The 16,109-nt window shown below is 36.2% G+C and overlaps 1 protein-coding gene and 1 long non-coding RNA gene across 5 annotated transcripts in view; one reads left to right on the plus strand and one right to left on the minus strand.

The window, feature by feature from the left end:
• HDAC9 (histone deacetylase 9) overlaps positions 1 to 16,109 on the plus strand; it is a 906,822-nt gene that overhangs the window by 379,587 nt on the left and 511,126 nt on the right. The window lies entirely within an intron of this gene.
• LOC115837230 lies at positions 10,427 to 13,892 on the minus strand. Its single transcript, XR_004032250.1, has 2 exons — positions 10,876 to 13,892; positions 10,427 to 10,666 (listed from the first exon to the last, which is right to left on the minus strand). It is a non-coding gene; the product is annotated as an uncharacterized LOC115837230 (long non-coding RNA).

Consider the following 16,109-nt stretch of genomic DNA (forward strand, 5'->3'; position numbering starts at 1 on the left):
TATGTTAAGTATGTTTACTTTAATATCTGCTTTGGATAACACATTATTTGTATTGCCTATAGGTTCATCTGTGTCATCTTGATTTTTGTCAGATTGTCTTGTCTCTTCACATGCCTAGTCATTTTTTAATTGCATGTCAGATATTCTGTGTTAAAATTCTCAGAAACAATGTGAGGCCTAGTATGTTGTTTGAAATTAACAAGTCATTTTTCAAATGACAGGGAGCATTGCTATACAGTATTGCTATATTGGATCAGTTTAATCAAAATTCTGGGATTGAAATGATTCAAGTGTGGACTTTTATGTTATCTAGGAATATTTTATGCTTCCTTTTATTTCTGAGTTATAACATCTTGGAGTCTCAATCCTACATGTAGCATTTTGTTATAACCCCCTCTTTGGTGAGTTCTGGACTTAAATTTATGTCCTCTAAGATTTAGTAGATTGTCACACCTTTGTTTAGCCTCTCAACTACCTTTTCTGGAATCACTAAACTTTCCAAGGTCAATGTGATCTCAAATTTTAGGCTTACTCCTCTGAATTCCTTTTTATCCTGTATCTTATCCCTTTAATACTTTATTGTACGTTTGGGATATTTTGGGCACTTAGGATCTTTAGCTTGATGTCTTTCATCATTTTTAGTTGCCTTTAAAAATATTTGTAGAGCTTTTTTAGTTCTTTCTACAAGTGTTGATTCTTTTTACATGATACGCCATTATATGAAGTAGAATTTCCTCTTTTAACAAACTCTAAAATTTTTTTAGTTTCTTGAAGTTCTTTGCTTTATGTTGGTTAATTTTATATTGCTTCTCCTTGTATAGATACAACATATTCTTGTGTATTTCTAAAGATTTCCATTATTTTTAAATTGCTTATAAGTTCTTTTATTTCTTGAATTATTTGTATTTCATCTATTATTGATTTCCCTCCTGTTTTGATGTTGCTTTTCATGTTGCTTACTTTCCCCACAAAGTCCTTCACTGTGATCCTTCATTGTATATTCATTATTAAGAAAGAGGAAATACATTAGAGTCTGATTTCTGTGGAGGTGGGTTGGGTTTGTGAATTTTGCAGGTTTCATTTAAAATTTTTTAAAGAGCAGAATGTAAACAATACAAATACACTCTTTTTTCTGGGCTGGTAGTTTCTGCTGAGTGGGAATAGGAGCAGGATCTACTCTTCTGGAAACAGAATCTGAATAATTCTTCATACATTCAGATCTGAGTATTAGCCATTTCCTTTTCATTCCTTGATTTTTTTTGAGACTAAAGTCTGTATTCCTCTGTCTATATTTCTTTCCCAAAGTACAATAATTTATAGCTGTGTCTGATCTTCTTAATCAGTTACTAAGCTTCCACCCCTTTCCACTTCTATCTTTTGTAAATTTGTTAAAAAATCCCTTATCCAGTGATGGACTTTTTTTCTTTTTCTAATGTGGAGATATATCTATTTAGATGTTACATTAATTTTCTATTGCTGCCATCAGGAACTAACATAAATTTAACAGGTTAAAACAACACAATTTATTATTTTACAGTTTTGTGATCTGGAAATACAGTAAGGAACTCACCAGTCTAAAATCAAAGTATTAGTGGGGCACATTGGCTATGTTCTTTACTGGAGGCTGTAAGGGAGAAATCAGCTTGTTGCTCATGCAAGTTGGTGGCAGCATTCAATTCTTTGTTTGTCTAAGAATGAGCTACTGTGTTCTTAACGATGACCACTCCGAGCTTCTTGAGGTTACTCACATTCCTTGTTTCATGACCTCTATTTCTTTTATGTATTTATTTATTTAGAGACAGGGTCTCACTCTGTTGCCCAGGCTAGAGTGCAGTGGCGTGATGTCAGCTCACTGCAACCTCTGCCTCCCGGGCTCAAGCTATCCTCCTGCCTCAGCCTCCCAAGTAGCTGGGATTACAAGCATGCACCGCCACACCTGGCTAATTTTTGTATTTTTAATGGAGATGAGTTTTGCTATGTTGCCCAGGCTGGTTTCAAACTCCTGGACTCCAGTGATCTGTCCACCTGGGCCTCCCAAAGGGCTAGGATTACAGACATAAGCCGCTGCGCCTGGCCACAGCCCTTTTTCTTTATCTTCAAAGCCAGTAATATTGGGTAGATGTCCTTTCGTACTTCAAATTGCTTCTGTCTCTTTATCATTCTACATCTCTGACCAGCTCCTCTGACTTCCTTTCCTACTTTTAAGGACAATGTGATTGCCTTGGGCTCACCCAAATAATCCAGGATAATCTCCTATTTTAAATTTAGCTAATTACAGCATTAATTCCATCTGCAATCTTAATTCCCTTTTGCCATGTAGTGTAACACATTCAAAGAAGTAAGACTGGGGGGTGAAAATCATGTGGTCAAAAATTCTGCCTGCCGCGATCTGTGGTCTGCCCACTGCCATGTACTGAATGCTCTTTCTTCTTACTTTTCTGAAGATCATCTGTCTGTTTCAGGGAAACCTTATGCTGCTCAATTTCCTTATTTCTACCATTTATAATTTACCTCCCTCTTTTTTTTTTTTTTTTTTTTTTTTTGAGACGGAGTCTCGCTCTGTCGCCCAGGCTGGAGTGCAGTGGCGCAATCTCGGCTCACTGCAAGCTCCGCCTCCCGGGTTCACGCCATTCTCCTGCCTCAGCCTCTCCGAGTAGCTGGGACTACAGGCGCCCGCCACCACGCCCGGCTAATTTTTTGTATTTTTAGTAGAGACGGGGTTTCACCATGGTCTCGATCTCCTGACCTCGTGATCCGCCCGCCTCGGCCTCCCAAAGTGCTGGGATTACAAGCGTGAGCCACCGCACCCGGCCTTACCTCCCTCTTTTATAAAATATCTATTCATTCTTATGATTGACTATTTTCTCTTTCCCTAGGCACTCTTATTTTTTCAAGGAGTTTCAATTACTGTCTATACACCAGTGACTTTCAAATCTGTTATCTGCCGACAAGACCTATCTGTAAAACTGCCTACTTGGCATTCTTTTTGGATATTTCACAGTCAAATAAACTTTAATAAGGCCAAAATATGTCACCATCTTCTTTCCTCATCACACATTGCAAACTTACTGATCTTTCCTCTTTGTTCTCTGTCAGTTAATGGACTCACAATCCCAGTAAGTTATACAGACCAGAAATGTAGTAATCATGTTTGATATTTCCCTCTCTCTCATACCCTACCTCCATCAGTCGTTGACCTATTGATGCTTCCTATCAACTATCCTTTGAATGTTTCCAGTTTATCTCACTGTCATATATGCTGGTCTCCATCTCACTCCAGGCCTCTGCTGCTTTCTCTGCCTGAAACAACTATTGTTGTTTTTCCTGCTTTCTTGCCTAAGTTATACTTATCTTTTAGACCTCTGATAAACGTCACTTTCTTGGAAAAGCTCTCCACAAATCCCAGGGCTGTCATAAAATTCTATACTTGCCATTTATATTACCATAACTATAAATGATTGATAATTTATGTAACTTCATAAAATAAACATTTTATTGTTGAAAATTTTAGATTTACAGAAAAGTTGCCAAGATATTATAGTCCCTATATATTATTACTCATTCTTATTGCCTTATGTGTTGTTAATATCTCATATCACTATATTACATTTATTGCATTTATTACACCAGAGAACCCACGTTGGCACATTACTGTTGCCCAAACTCCACAGTTTATTTGGATTTTAATAGTATTCCCCTTTTGTCCTTTTCCTGTTCCGTATTCCATCTGGTATACCATATTGCATTTGGCCATCGTGTATCCTTGCCTTCCTCTGGTCCATGCCATTTTCTCAGACTTTATTTGTTTTAGAAGACCTTGAAAATCTTGAGTAGTACTACTCAAATATTTTATAAAATTCCATCAGTTGGGTTATATCTGGTTTTTTCTTCCTGGGTAGACTTAGGTTATAGGTTTTCAGAGAAAGATCATGGAGGTGAAGTACCTTTCCCTCAAATGATGCAGAGGGTATGTATAAATATGACTTATCGCTGGTGATATGAACTTTGACCACTTGGCTGAGGTAATGTTTGCTAGACTTCTTTAAAGTTACTTTTTTCTCCCTTTTTATACTCCACTCTTTAGAAGCAAGTCACTAAGCACAACTCATACACAAGGGGGTGAAATGTAAACTCCTCCTTGAGAAGAGGATATTCACATAAATCATTTAGAATTCTTCTGTATGGGAGATTTATCTCTTCTCCATTTATTTATTTAATCACTTACTTAGATCAGTGTGGACACACATGGATATTAATTTTATTCTTTGTGTTACAATTCAATACTGCTTTATTTTGTTGCTCAAATTGTTATGGCTTTAACCATCGGAAGGTGTAATTTTTTTTTTTTTTCTTTAAGAGAGGGGTCCTGCTGTGTTACCCAGGCTGGAATGCAGTGGCTATTCACAAGTGTGATCATAGTATAATACAGCCTTGAACTCCTGGGTTCAAGTGAATCTCCTTCCTCAGTCTCTCTAGTGGCTAGACTACAGGCACATGTCTCTTGGCCCAGCTTGGGAGGTATAATTTTTTAAATGTCTCTTTTCCTGGGTAGAATGTAAACTACATGAGGATGGGCTTCAGGTCTTTTAAAATTTTAGTGAGAAGCCTGATGGCTGGTAAAAATCAATTTGTATTTTGTGCAAAAATCAATTCATGAATGAATGGGATCTGTAAAGATGAGAAAATATCATTGTGCTTATTTAATGTTGAATGATTCCTGCGTCGTCTTCCATTTGTAAGTGCCAGATATTTCTTTATATTCTCTGAGCCTCGAGACTGTGGTATAAGTACAAACCAAGAGACACAAAAATCAATTTAAAAGATAAATATCTGTATTGTCAGCCTTGAGTTTAGATGGATGACATCATTGTTACCTTGGGCATCTGTCTCACTCCAGACTTTTATTCATGCATCTTACTCACCCTTCCATTTCTCTAAGTCTTATAATCACCTACTCTATATTGATTCAGACCCACATCTAATTGTGGTGGCCTCTGGGTTTTCCCACAGATAGCCACCAGGTTTTTATGATTTCTAGTTTTACTCCATTGGCCAGTGTGACTAAATCAAACCTGTGGGATGGAGCTAAGATTTTTTTATTGTGGACCTATGTACGTGTATGTAATTTTTAAAAATTTTTGGCTGTGTGCTGAAAGAATAGTGATAACTTATTTTTAATATTCTGCTACTTTCCCTTGGGGAAAGAAAAGTACATTTTCATGGTCAAATATGGGAACTTTACATTATTATTCACCATCAATTATAGATCTCATAAATCAAAAAGCAGTATTAAATGTCATATTTGTAAATGCTATTTCTGGGAAATACCAGATCTAGCGTTATTTTGGGAAACTGTGGGTTGACCTTGCAAAACTCACATTAACAAGAAAAAAAAGCACATTTTAAATGGTGACACATCTAACAGGGAGCTTAACAGAGCAAGAGAAAGTGTGTAGGTGTTCAATAGTAACAACCTAATGGTACCACCTTGTATTTCATGAATGGGAGCAATTCACAAAGTTCCCACAAGTAGGACCTCATGCAAGAACACAACTGTATAGTAGTTTTCTCTATCCTTATTCTATCAACATTTTATGAGTCCCTACTAAGTAGCAGGCAGGATCCTGGTTATTGTGAAAATAAAAATGAGTGAGTTTTACAATTCTTTCCTGCATGTAGCTCAGCTTAGCAGGGGAACTCAGATCTTATAGGTAAATCATTCATATTATGTATTATAGAAACAATGAATTATAGGTGAGATCAACCAGGAGAGTAAAATCATGTCACCCAGCTTGATGCCCAGATGTGTTTTCTTGCATTTAATAAACCAGTAGCAGAGTGGAATATAAGGAGCTATGTCAGAAACTTAATGGAGGTGATCTCTGTGTATAGCTTATTAATAGTGATTTTCCAAATGTTCTATGGTTTCTAAGATAAGTATATGTTTTTTTGAATTTAAGAAACAAGGCCAGGCATGGTGGCTCACACTTGTAATTCCAGTGCTTTGGGTGGCCAAGGTGGGAGGATCCCTTGAGGCCAGGAGTTCGAGACCATGTCTTTACCAAATAAATAAATAAGCCAGGTGTGGTGGTGCATGCCTGTAGTCCTAGCTACTCAGGAGGCTGAGGCAGGAGGATCAGTTGAGCCCATGAGTTTGAGGCTGCAGTGAGCTATGATTGCACCACTGTACTCCAACCTGGGTGACAGAGGGAGACCTCAACTCTTAAAAAAAAAAAAAGAACCAAACCAAAAAGCCAGTTGTTTTAAGCTACTATAATCTCTAATTTGTAACAATAATTTCAGTGTTTCCTTGTATTTATTTCCATACCCTTAGCCACTTGTGGAGTTTTCTTTTTTATGGTATTAAAATAAAATTATTTCTTTTAAATCATTAAAATGCAGAGGTGAAAGAATCTTTCACTACAGATATTAGAAAGCCTATGTGAGAATCTCTTAAGGCAGGAGTTGGCAAACTTTTTCTATAAAGGGCCAGATAGCAGTAAATATTTTGGGCTTTGCAGGCTATATGGTCTCTGCTACAAGGATTTATCTGCTTTTTAGCAGGAAAAGAACTATAGATAATATGTAAATAAATGGGTGTGGCCATATTCCAGTAATACATTATTTAGAAAAATAGGTGGAAGGTTGAATTTGCCATAGTTTGCCCAACCCCTGACTTGGAGGATTCATTAAAAATGCAAAGACCAAGTTCTTACACCTTCCTGAATTAGATTTCAGAGAAGTAAGCCTTTGGAATCTGTGTGCTTAACCAGTTGCTTATATTATTAATATTATTATTACTACTTATACTCAAGTTTGTGAACTTTCATTTTATTTATATACTAGGATATGTATATGTGAGTCCTGAATTTGTCTCTACAGTATTGCTAGGGGATTTTTCATTTAGCTTGAATAGTTACTTTGAACTTTTTTTTTTTTTTTTACTTTGAACTATATTTATGGAGTATACCTTTATCAGATGGAACCTCTGTTACAAATAATTTACCGAGAAAATATGAAGGGTAAGTTTCTGTTCAGTTAAAGTTCAAAAATGGAAATGCTGAAAGAACAAGGACCTTTTTCTTCCTCTTTATTGCTATATTTCTAGTACTTGGAACTATACCCGGCACAGGGCAGGTGTTTTGAGAAATATTTGTGTAATGAATGAATACACATTTGTATTACTTCACTCTCAGCATACAGTGATGGCCTGAATCCAAATGGCTGGACTGTCTCTGTATTTGATATCTGGGTAATCAAGTCCTAGCCATAGCCTTTCTGCTTTTACACAATATCTTTTAGTTTTTATCCAATATTCCACCTGTTTGCATTAATTTTGGGGTTATGAATGCTGCCCTTAATTGTACTGTTTCAACATTCATGGTTCCAAAGCAACATCTATAAGTATATGTGATTATATTAGCTAAGGATCTTTTGACTATAATCAATGAAAATCAATATGGTCAACTTAAACAAAAAAGGTAACTATCAGGAAAATGGGTTAGGTGAAAGCTCAGTATCAGGGGCCTGCTGAACTTCTCTCTGGAATGCCACCCAACATAACTCAGCTCCTAACCTTATCCTACCTCCAGGCCTGTGCACATGCTGTTCTGTGTGCCAGTTTTTTTTAATTCTGAGAGATTGGGATTGGCCCAGCTAAGGACAAGTGCCTGTTGTTTGGTTTAATTTCTTGGCTGGTGGGTCAGGGGGACCATTATGTAACCATCTTTGTGGAGAGAAAATCAGAGATTACTACCAGAAGAATGTACGAGAAGAGATGAGAGATGATAGGAAGATGCAACTAGTTTAGATATGTTGATTTTGGTGCCTTTAAGAAAAAAAAAAAAAAGCTTTGTAAATAGCTATTTGTGCTCTGATTTGCCAAAGCCCTGTTTTAAATTCTGCTATTAATGCAAACCAGGCTGCAGACCTCTGAGGTCCATGCTGATTCTTCTCTCCAGGCCTCTGGTCTGCTGTGAACAGGGCTGTTCTCTAATTGTTACAGACTTCCTCTAAACCTGAAGATTTGATTTGGAGCCTTGCTTTAGCTGCCTTTAGCTGGGAGATTTGATTTTGAGTCCTGTTTTTGCTTTTAGATTATATTTATTTATAATATCTATCCCTCTCTACTTCCAAGAAAAGATTGTTAATTCCAGGTTTAAAATCAAATTCCATGCTAAGAAATGACACAGATCATCTTCAGACTGCTCCCTGTAATCTACTCATCTCTAGTTCTGTCCTTGAGTAGCTGCCACCCAAACAGAGTGCCCCAGCATGGTCCTAGATCCAAGCCATAGGATAAGGATCCTAGAAAGAGAATGGAGTTCTTTCCCAGTTTATGTCCCCATCTCTCACATGCCCAACCCCCACAAACTCTCTCTTTGTTCCTTTATTGCAGTCTGCAACTACTGACAGGTTCTGACTGCTGTCTTCTCCAAAAGCATCATGTATTCTTCTCCCCACTGCTTTTTGTGATACAGTTCCACTGGCCTGCTTTCTGTTACAGACACACAGAGGTCTATTCCCTCTGCGTGAAGCGGGCCTTCCTTACATATTTACGAGACCGGCTCCTTCATGTTTTTCAGATCTCAGGTCAAGTGTCACCAACTTAGCAAGAGATGCCTTCTCAACCACCCTTTCTAAATATATAGAGCATGCCTCCTGAGTCACTCTATATCCCCTTGCCCTGTTATATTTTAATGTTGCAATGATCCCTATGTAGAATGTCACTTCTTTGCATACTTGTTTATTGCTTTGTTTTCTTGCTAGAGTGTATGCCCCAGGAGGGCAGAGATCTTGTCTCTGGTTTATCCCAGTTGTTTAGAACAGCACCCGGTGTACTGGGTGTTCACTTGTAAAAATGAATGAATTAAAGCCACTTAGCAATTTCTAAATCACCTTTGATGTACAACAATCCATATGCACAGCAATCCAGAGAGACTCACCTGTCTGGGGTATGTCAAAGCCAGGGAGAAGAAAACTCAGCAATCACCATTTTTCAGACTGTAGGGAGCTGAGATCACTGGCCTTGCTGAATCTCTGGTCCCAGAAACAAATACAGACAGGGATCGCCAGCACTACTTAACACCCATTCAAAGAAAGGCATTGGGGATTTGCAGCAACTTTTATACCCATGTTCTTTTGTCACCTTTCTCAGTATCTGTATCAGCATGTTTGTAGAGTTCAGCAGAGAATTTTGTCAGGCTAGGAGGAAGTAACATATGGTAGTTGTGATGAAACCTTAGCACCAGGCATGCCTCTAACATTAACTCAGAGGACTTGTTTTCGATTCTTCCTTTTATGAAACCCAGCCTTTCTATTTTCTGCTAAATCAACAGTACCTATATACACATCAGCTTTACAAGTCTCTAGGAGACAATATTTCTTTTCCACTAATATGTGTATTCATAGCCCAGATGCACATGTGCATGAATGCACAGACAAGTGACTGCATTTTAAGAAGTTTTGGCAGAAGCCAAGCCATAGCATAACTCATTAAGACAACCTCTGACAATATAAGAAGAGATTATTTTGGAAATTCTTAAGGTAAAGAAAGATAAAAGACAAAACATACATTAAGTGGTCTTTAGCAACCCTGAGTTTTTTCCTCAGTAGCTCTTCTTGGATAGCACCCTTAAGTTTGCATATCAAATAGTAATACAGCTTACCTCTCACTGACTAGAGCCTTGTTATGTTTTCCTTAAAGCTTCATACTGATGGATCAACCTGTTGGTGAAATGGTGTTAAATGGTCTTAAAATAGTTCAGAAATCAAACCCTTCAATATCTTTGGGTAAAGTCTAAGAGGAGCATTATATTAGCTGTACAGTAAATAATGCATAAAAAGGCTCCTGTATGAGTTAATGGTGCTCCACACATATCACTTAGGGTGCAGGAATGAAACAACTTGTTCTTAACTTGCCAAGCCCTTGTACTTTTCAGCTTCTTATCTATGTTCTTGGAAACCATCAAAGAAGAAATGGAGGAAGGGGATGGCATGATAACGTTTCTCTGAGGAAGGCTATTTCTTTCCACCCAATGCTGATTGTGAGCCTTGGTAATCTCTCTCAACTTTTCTATGTGCATACATATATGCATTTTATGGAAGCTAAATTAAATTAAATTAAATTTAAAAACAACAATATAATATGGCAAAATGTTAATAATGGGTGAATCTATGTAGAGGGTATATGGAGTTCTTAGTACTAGTCTTGTACCTATACTGTAAGTTTTTAGTTGTCTAGAAAAATGTTTAACAAACTATCAGCAGCATCCAACGTGGTCATACTCGTGCTTTTGCATGTCAGGTATCCATCTATAGCTGCCCCTGTGGCATGTGTTTTTTTCCTACCAGACTGTAGCCACAATAATCTCTAGGGTAGGCTGAGCTAAACTGATGAAATCAGACATTCAGGGAAACAAAATAATCAAATTTTAATACATGTCTTTATTTGTACATATTTTATTATCTTTGAACTATGATTTTTTCCTTTAGGGGAGTAAGGCAGGTTTATTGCCAAATTTTAACAAGATTTTATATTCTCAGAGCATTTAAAGCATGTTTGAAATAGATAATGATTATTTTATGTGTTTATCTTGAGCTGAAATTCATATTCTATGGTTTCAAGGTATTAGTGAACTACTTCTTAATAAACACAGCATCAAACCTGAAAGTCAGAGACACAAAAACAGTGAAATTTAAAACCATCTCCATAGCAAGAATCTGGAAAATCTAGAGGAGAAAAAGTGAATGAATAAGGTAGTATGGAAGGAAGAAAGAGAGGAGAGGAGAAGGGTGGAAAGGGGAGGGGAGCAAAAAGCAAGAAAGAAAGGAAAGAAGGAGTGGTCAAAAAGAAAGAGAAATCTATAAAGACACCTTGTATGATGTTGCTGATGTCACTTATTGGGAAGCATAAAATGTAATTGAAAGATAGTCACAGTAAGTGTTAATAGAATTTTAAACTAAAGTTCATTATATGGTGTGGATTTACCCTGTGGATTTTGTGGCAGCTCAGGCTTCAAGCAAGGCCTGCTGTAGTGTCATGGTCAGGAGGAATCCTTTGCCTAACCAAGCTTGGAAGGATCTTGTGGTGGTCAATGACCAGACCTTGATCTTTTCACCCAGGGAAGCCACTGCCTTAGTAACAAATCTCTGCAAATGGGACAAGAGTCATGGACTCTTCTGACCCCTGATCCCACACAAAGTGCCATGTCACCAAATATTCTGTTTCTTGAACTAGTAGGGAATTGTTCTGTGTATAAAGTGATTAAGTTAAATTCTTTGAGTCACATTTTTACAGAGATTTAAGAGTTAATTTTATAGAGTGTGCCAAGCTTCTTAGAAGCAAGAATGTGGATAAATATTTTTGGTTACCATTTCCCCTGTCCCGGGAGATATCTTGCTATCATTATCAGAAATTACTTTTATTATTGTAGAAAGAAGTTCATTCTGTAGCCCCAAACAAGGCAAAGGTGGCAATTGGACAATAAATCAGTACTTTGTCAACATGGAGATGCATTTTTTTCTAATTTTACTAACACTGTAGCCAGTCACCATGCCGTCCCAGCCCATGCAGCTGCATAATTATACATCAGATCTCCAAAATGAATTAGTTTATTTTTAAAACAGCTAATTGCCTTAGTGGAGTCATGTTTTACCAGAAGCACAAAAGGGCTTTGTTCACTGCAGGGAAATTTTCTTCTGGAATGACTGTGTTAGGCTCTAGCTTCTGTAAATGTCAGTCATAAACAGCAAAATATCAGCAAAATCCACTAAAATCACTAACAATCCAGAACATCTCAATGCAACTTCAGCATTATTTGCTCTGCATGTAGCTCTATGTGATTTTAAGATTAAAATGGCATAGTTAGGAATGTTCTGTGGTACAACCATATGTGACTTTTTATGTGTTTTCTGTAGCCCAGTTTAGATTATGTCTCTTGAAACCCAACTATGTGTTTATAAGGCAGACCTCTTATTGCATGTTTGGTCTCCATTAGGGATGACAGGCCAATTTTTGGAAATCAAGACTTCTCTCTATTATAGTCTTAAACTTCAATTTTTACATTTTGTTTTTGGATGCTATTATATTTAAATAGAAATAGCAGGTGTAATGTTTATACTGTGTTACTCTGCAGGGATAGTGGGCTCAGAAAACACTGATTAAGGATAAGTTCCCACAGTGTGGCATCACCTTGACAAATTCACATCAGTAATGCCCACAAAGACTAGTAGATTCAATCCTAATGTCAAATGAATACTCACAATAAAAAGTATTTCCCCAAGGGACAATATCCTCATGACTTATGACCAACAAGTTCTAAGAAACCAGATTATAATTAGATGTATCATGGCAGAATACTGACTCAAAACCATGCTTATTAGTTACATGGTTTGAGTGTTTAGTAGCATGAGGCTAAGATGGCTGACTAGATCTGCCTCTAGGGGACTTAAATGTGGCAGGACCACCACAGACAGCCTCAGATGTGACCCCAAACCCAACATGACGTAAGTTTCTGGACTTTCTCTTTAAACTTTAAGGCCTGAAGCATTAGTATTTCAGACTTCATAATGTATAAGAAAAAAGCCAAATGATTATCATACAGTTAATTTTAAAAGCCCAATTAAATATCTTATTTCTTCCCTTAATATTTCTCCATGGAAGGCAATAACCTTATCTGTATATCTCTGTTTCAATTTTTCTTCATTCTCTGTCCACACAGATCCCAAATAGATTTTATTATTTTGAACAACTAAATTCTGGCTCCAGTTTTGTATTCCTACCTAGAAAAGCAAAGCCTGCAGTTAGCTAAACCCTTTCTATTGTTTGCAAAGTTCTGCTTTTTAAGTTTGTCCCCTGGAGGTCTCATGTTCCATGCCAAATAGATTTTCAAAGTATTTACCTAATAATTCCTAGGAAAACATTCTGCTCCTAAGAAAAATAATACTTACTACTTACAAATATAGGAATTCACATGCCTTTGGTACTGAACACCCTCTCCTCAAAGTAGACTTTAGGTGGGCATTGACAGTGTTCACTTTGACAATGTTCACCTTTGTGCTCTGCATTTTCTCTGACTCCAAAGCTAACACACACCCCTTCTGATGAATGCTTCATTAAACAGATTAAAGTAATTAATTATATTATAGTCAACTATGACTAATCTGCAATCTATTATATATTTTCTAATTTGAGTTAGCTCCCCAAGAACATGAATATTAGGGCAATAATAATAGCCTTTGAGACCTTACTTGGTCCCCACTAACTCACAGTTTAATCCAGTATGTCCTAATTTTTAAGCAAAGGCTGACAAACAGGGTGATCAGTTTGTGTGTGTGTGTGTGTGTGTGTGTGTGTGTGTGTGTGTGAAACAAATACACACAGGTGTATTTATTTCAGGAGCCAAAAGACTGCATTTACAAAATATATTTGAGATGGAGATAGTTATTAAATTAAGGCCAAATTTTTCCATATGGTAAAAATACTTCTTTACTAGTAAAAGATATTTTTATAATTAAAGAGGTTTAAGATGGTTTCAAAACTCGTTTCTCATCACATTTCCAGCATTCATGAGCCTTTGAAACTTAAAGCCAGAGAGGAGCTTATCATTTGACAAATTACATAAGAGTTCCAGAATTTAATGTTATGTCGATTCTTAAAATTGGCCATTATTCACAAATTATATTTATCACATGCGTTCATGAAAATCAAGAGAACTTTAGAATAAAGTTCTCTTTGTATATATTCCTTTATCTAATATTAACGACTCACAGGCTATAACTACCATCTGCCCTTTCTGCCAATGGTGTATTTATTAATGTATTTTAATAACAATTCTAATAGTTTTCATTTTAGGTTAAAATGTGTTTGCCTACCACAACTATACCTGCATTTTTCTATGCTTGCTTTTCACACTAGAAAACAAAGACCAGTCAGTACTCTAATTGCCCAAGGGTTGTAAACAGACATGAATGATTCCTTAAAGCACCAATCACCTTTAGGAAAAAACAAACAAACAAAAAAAACTGTTTTCTTTTTCTTTTTTTTTTTTTTTTGAAACGGAGTCTTGCTCTGTCGCCCAGGCTGGAGTGCAGTGGCACGATCTCAGCTCACTGCAAGCGCCACCTCCCGGGTTCACGCCATTTTCCTGCCTCAGCCTCCCGAGTAGCTGCCACCACGCCCGGCTAATTTTTTGTATTTTTAGTAGAGATGGGGTTTCACCGTGTTAGCCAGGATGGTCTTGATCTACTGACCTCGTGATCCGCCTGCCTCGGCCTCCCAAAGTGCTGGGATTACAGGCGTGAGCTGCCGCGCCCGGCCAAAATACTGTATATTTAAGGCAGTTTATGCATTTTCTAATTCTGTGCTGCACTCTCAGGATGGTGGGCTGCGCATTCCTTTTATGTTATATTACTTAGTTTGAAAATCAACTTTCATTTCAGGTGCCATAGTAATTTCTCACTGTTGATAAAAATGAGAAAACCTTGAACAGAATACATTTAGTTTAAATTAAATAGAAAAGAAAAGAGGAAGGTAACTTTAGCCAAGATTCAATTTAGGATTGTACCAGAATATTTAGTTCCCTTAAAAAAAACAAAGTATTGCTACTTCAAATGAAAATTTCTTGAGAAACTCTAGCCCTTGTTAAATGAAATGTTTGTAACAAAATAAACTTTCACTATCAATGTATCAGAGTCCTTATTACTCAACATTCTTACCAATACTTGGTATTGTTAGGCTCAATTTTTGTCTGTCTGCTGGGTTTAAAATGGTGTCTCATTTTGGCTTAACTTTCAATTTTCTGATTACTAATGTGCTGTAACATATTTCATATGTGGATTGGACATTAGAGTTTCTTTTCCATCACTTGCCTATTTTCTTTTGCCGACTTTATTATTGGGTTGTCTTTTCTAACTTATTTTTTAACCATTATTAATATATATTCTGAATACTCATTTTTGATTGATTAAATTCACTGTAAATGCTTTCTCTCAATCTGTCATTAATACATTTCCCTTTTTAAAAATGTCTTTGCACAAAATTATATTATTATATCATGTTTATCAATCTTTTTCTTTATGATTTGTGTTCTTTTATGTCTCATTTAAATCAATTCTTTACCTGAGAATTTAAATGTATTCTTTGACATTTTTTCTTGTAAAACTTTTCAAGTTTGCTTTTTGTATATATGTTTAATCTACTTGGAATTGATTTTCTGAGTGGGAGTGTACATGTATATGTGTATGTATAGTTTAATACAAAAAATAAGAGTTTAACATAGAGTAGCAATTATCTTAGCACCAGTTATTGAAAATCCTCCCTTCTCTGTAGTGCTAGTATTGATGTATGTGGGACTATATTCCACATATGTGGGCCTAATTGTCATTGGTCTATTCTGTTCTCTTACCTAGTTGTCTATATTTGAACCAATAATGTATTCTCTTTTATATAGCTTAACAAATAACTCCTGAAATCTGATAAGGCACATACCCTCATTTTAAGTTCCTTCAAAATTATGACTTTTCTTGGAATTTTGCTATTTCATGTAAATATAGAAGTAGCTTGTCAAGTTAAGAATAATATTAACACTAAATATTGATTTATTCTATCCATGGACAAAATGTATCTCCCTATTAATTTTTTTCTTTATTGTCTTTTATCTATGACTTCTTCAATTGAGGACACTTTACTTGGTTTATCACTCAAGACTATTTTATTAACATTATTTTAATATTATGTAATATGGTAATGGTTTATTATATTACATAATATTGAAGTGTGAGAGTAGGCCTGTGTGTGCCAACACTCAGTTATCCTAGATTGCAATGCTAAGAGAGGTCTAAAATCTGCTAATTTTAGCTTTTCTTCTTTCTCCTTTATTTTATAAATTCCACTCTGTCTTTTTTTTTTTTTTTCTGGAAGATTGCCTGTTTCTAGCAGAACCCTTTCCTCCTTTCTATTTTTTTTTCCTAGTCTGCTGCCAATGAACTTTTTAGAATTTTTTTCTGAGATAAAAGTAAATTTATTTTGAGTATGACAACATACTAATTAATTAGCTACTAGTTGTTGATTAAATACTGTGCACCAGTGTTTGTATTAGACACTCTAG

The sequence above is a fragment of the Nomascus leucogenys genome, chromosome 11 (assembly GCF_006542625.1).
Source record: "Nomascus leucogenys isolate Asia chromosome 11, Asia_NLE_v1, whole genome shotgun sequence".
Taxonomy (NCBI): Eukaryota; Metazoa; Chordata; class Mammalia; order Primates; family Hylobatidae; genus Nomascus; species Nomascus leucogenys.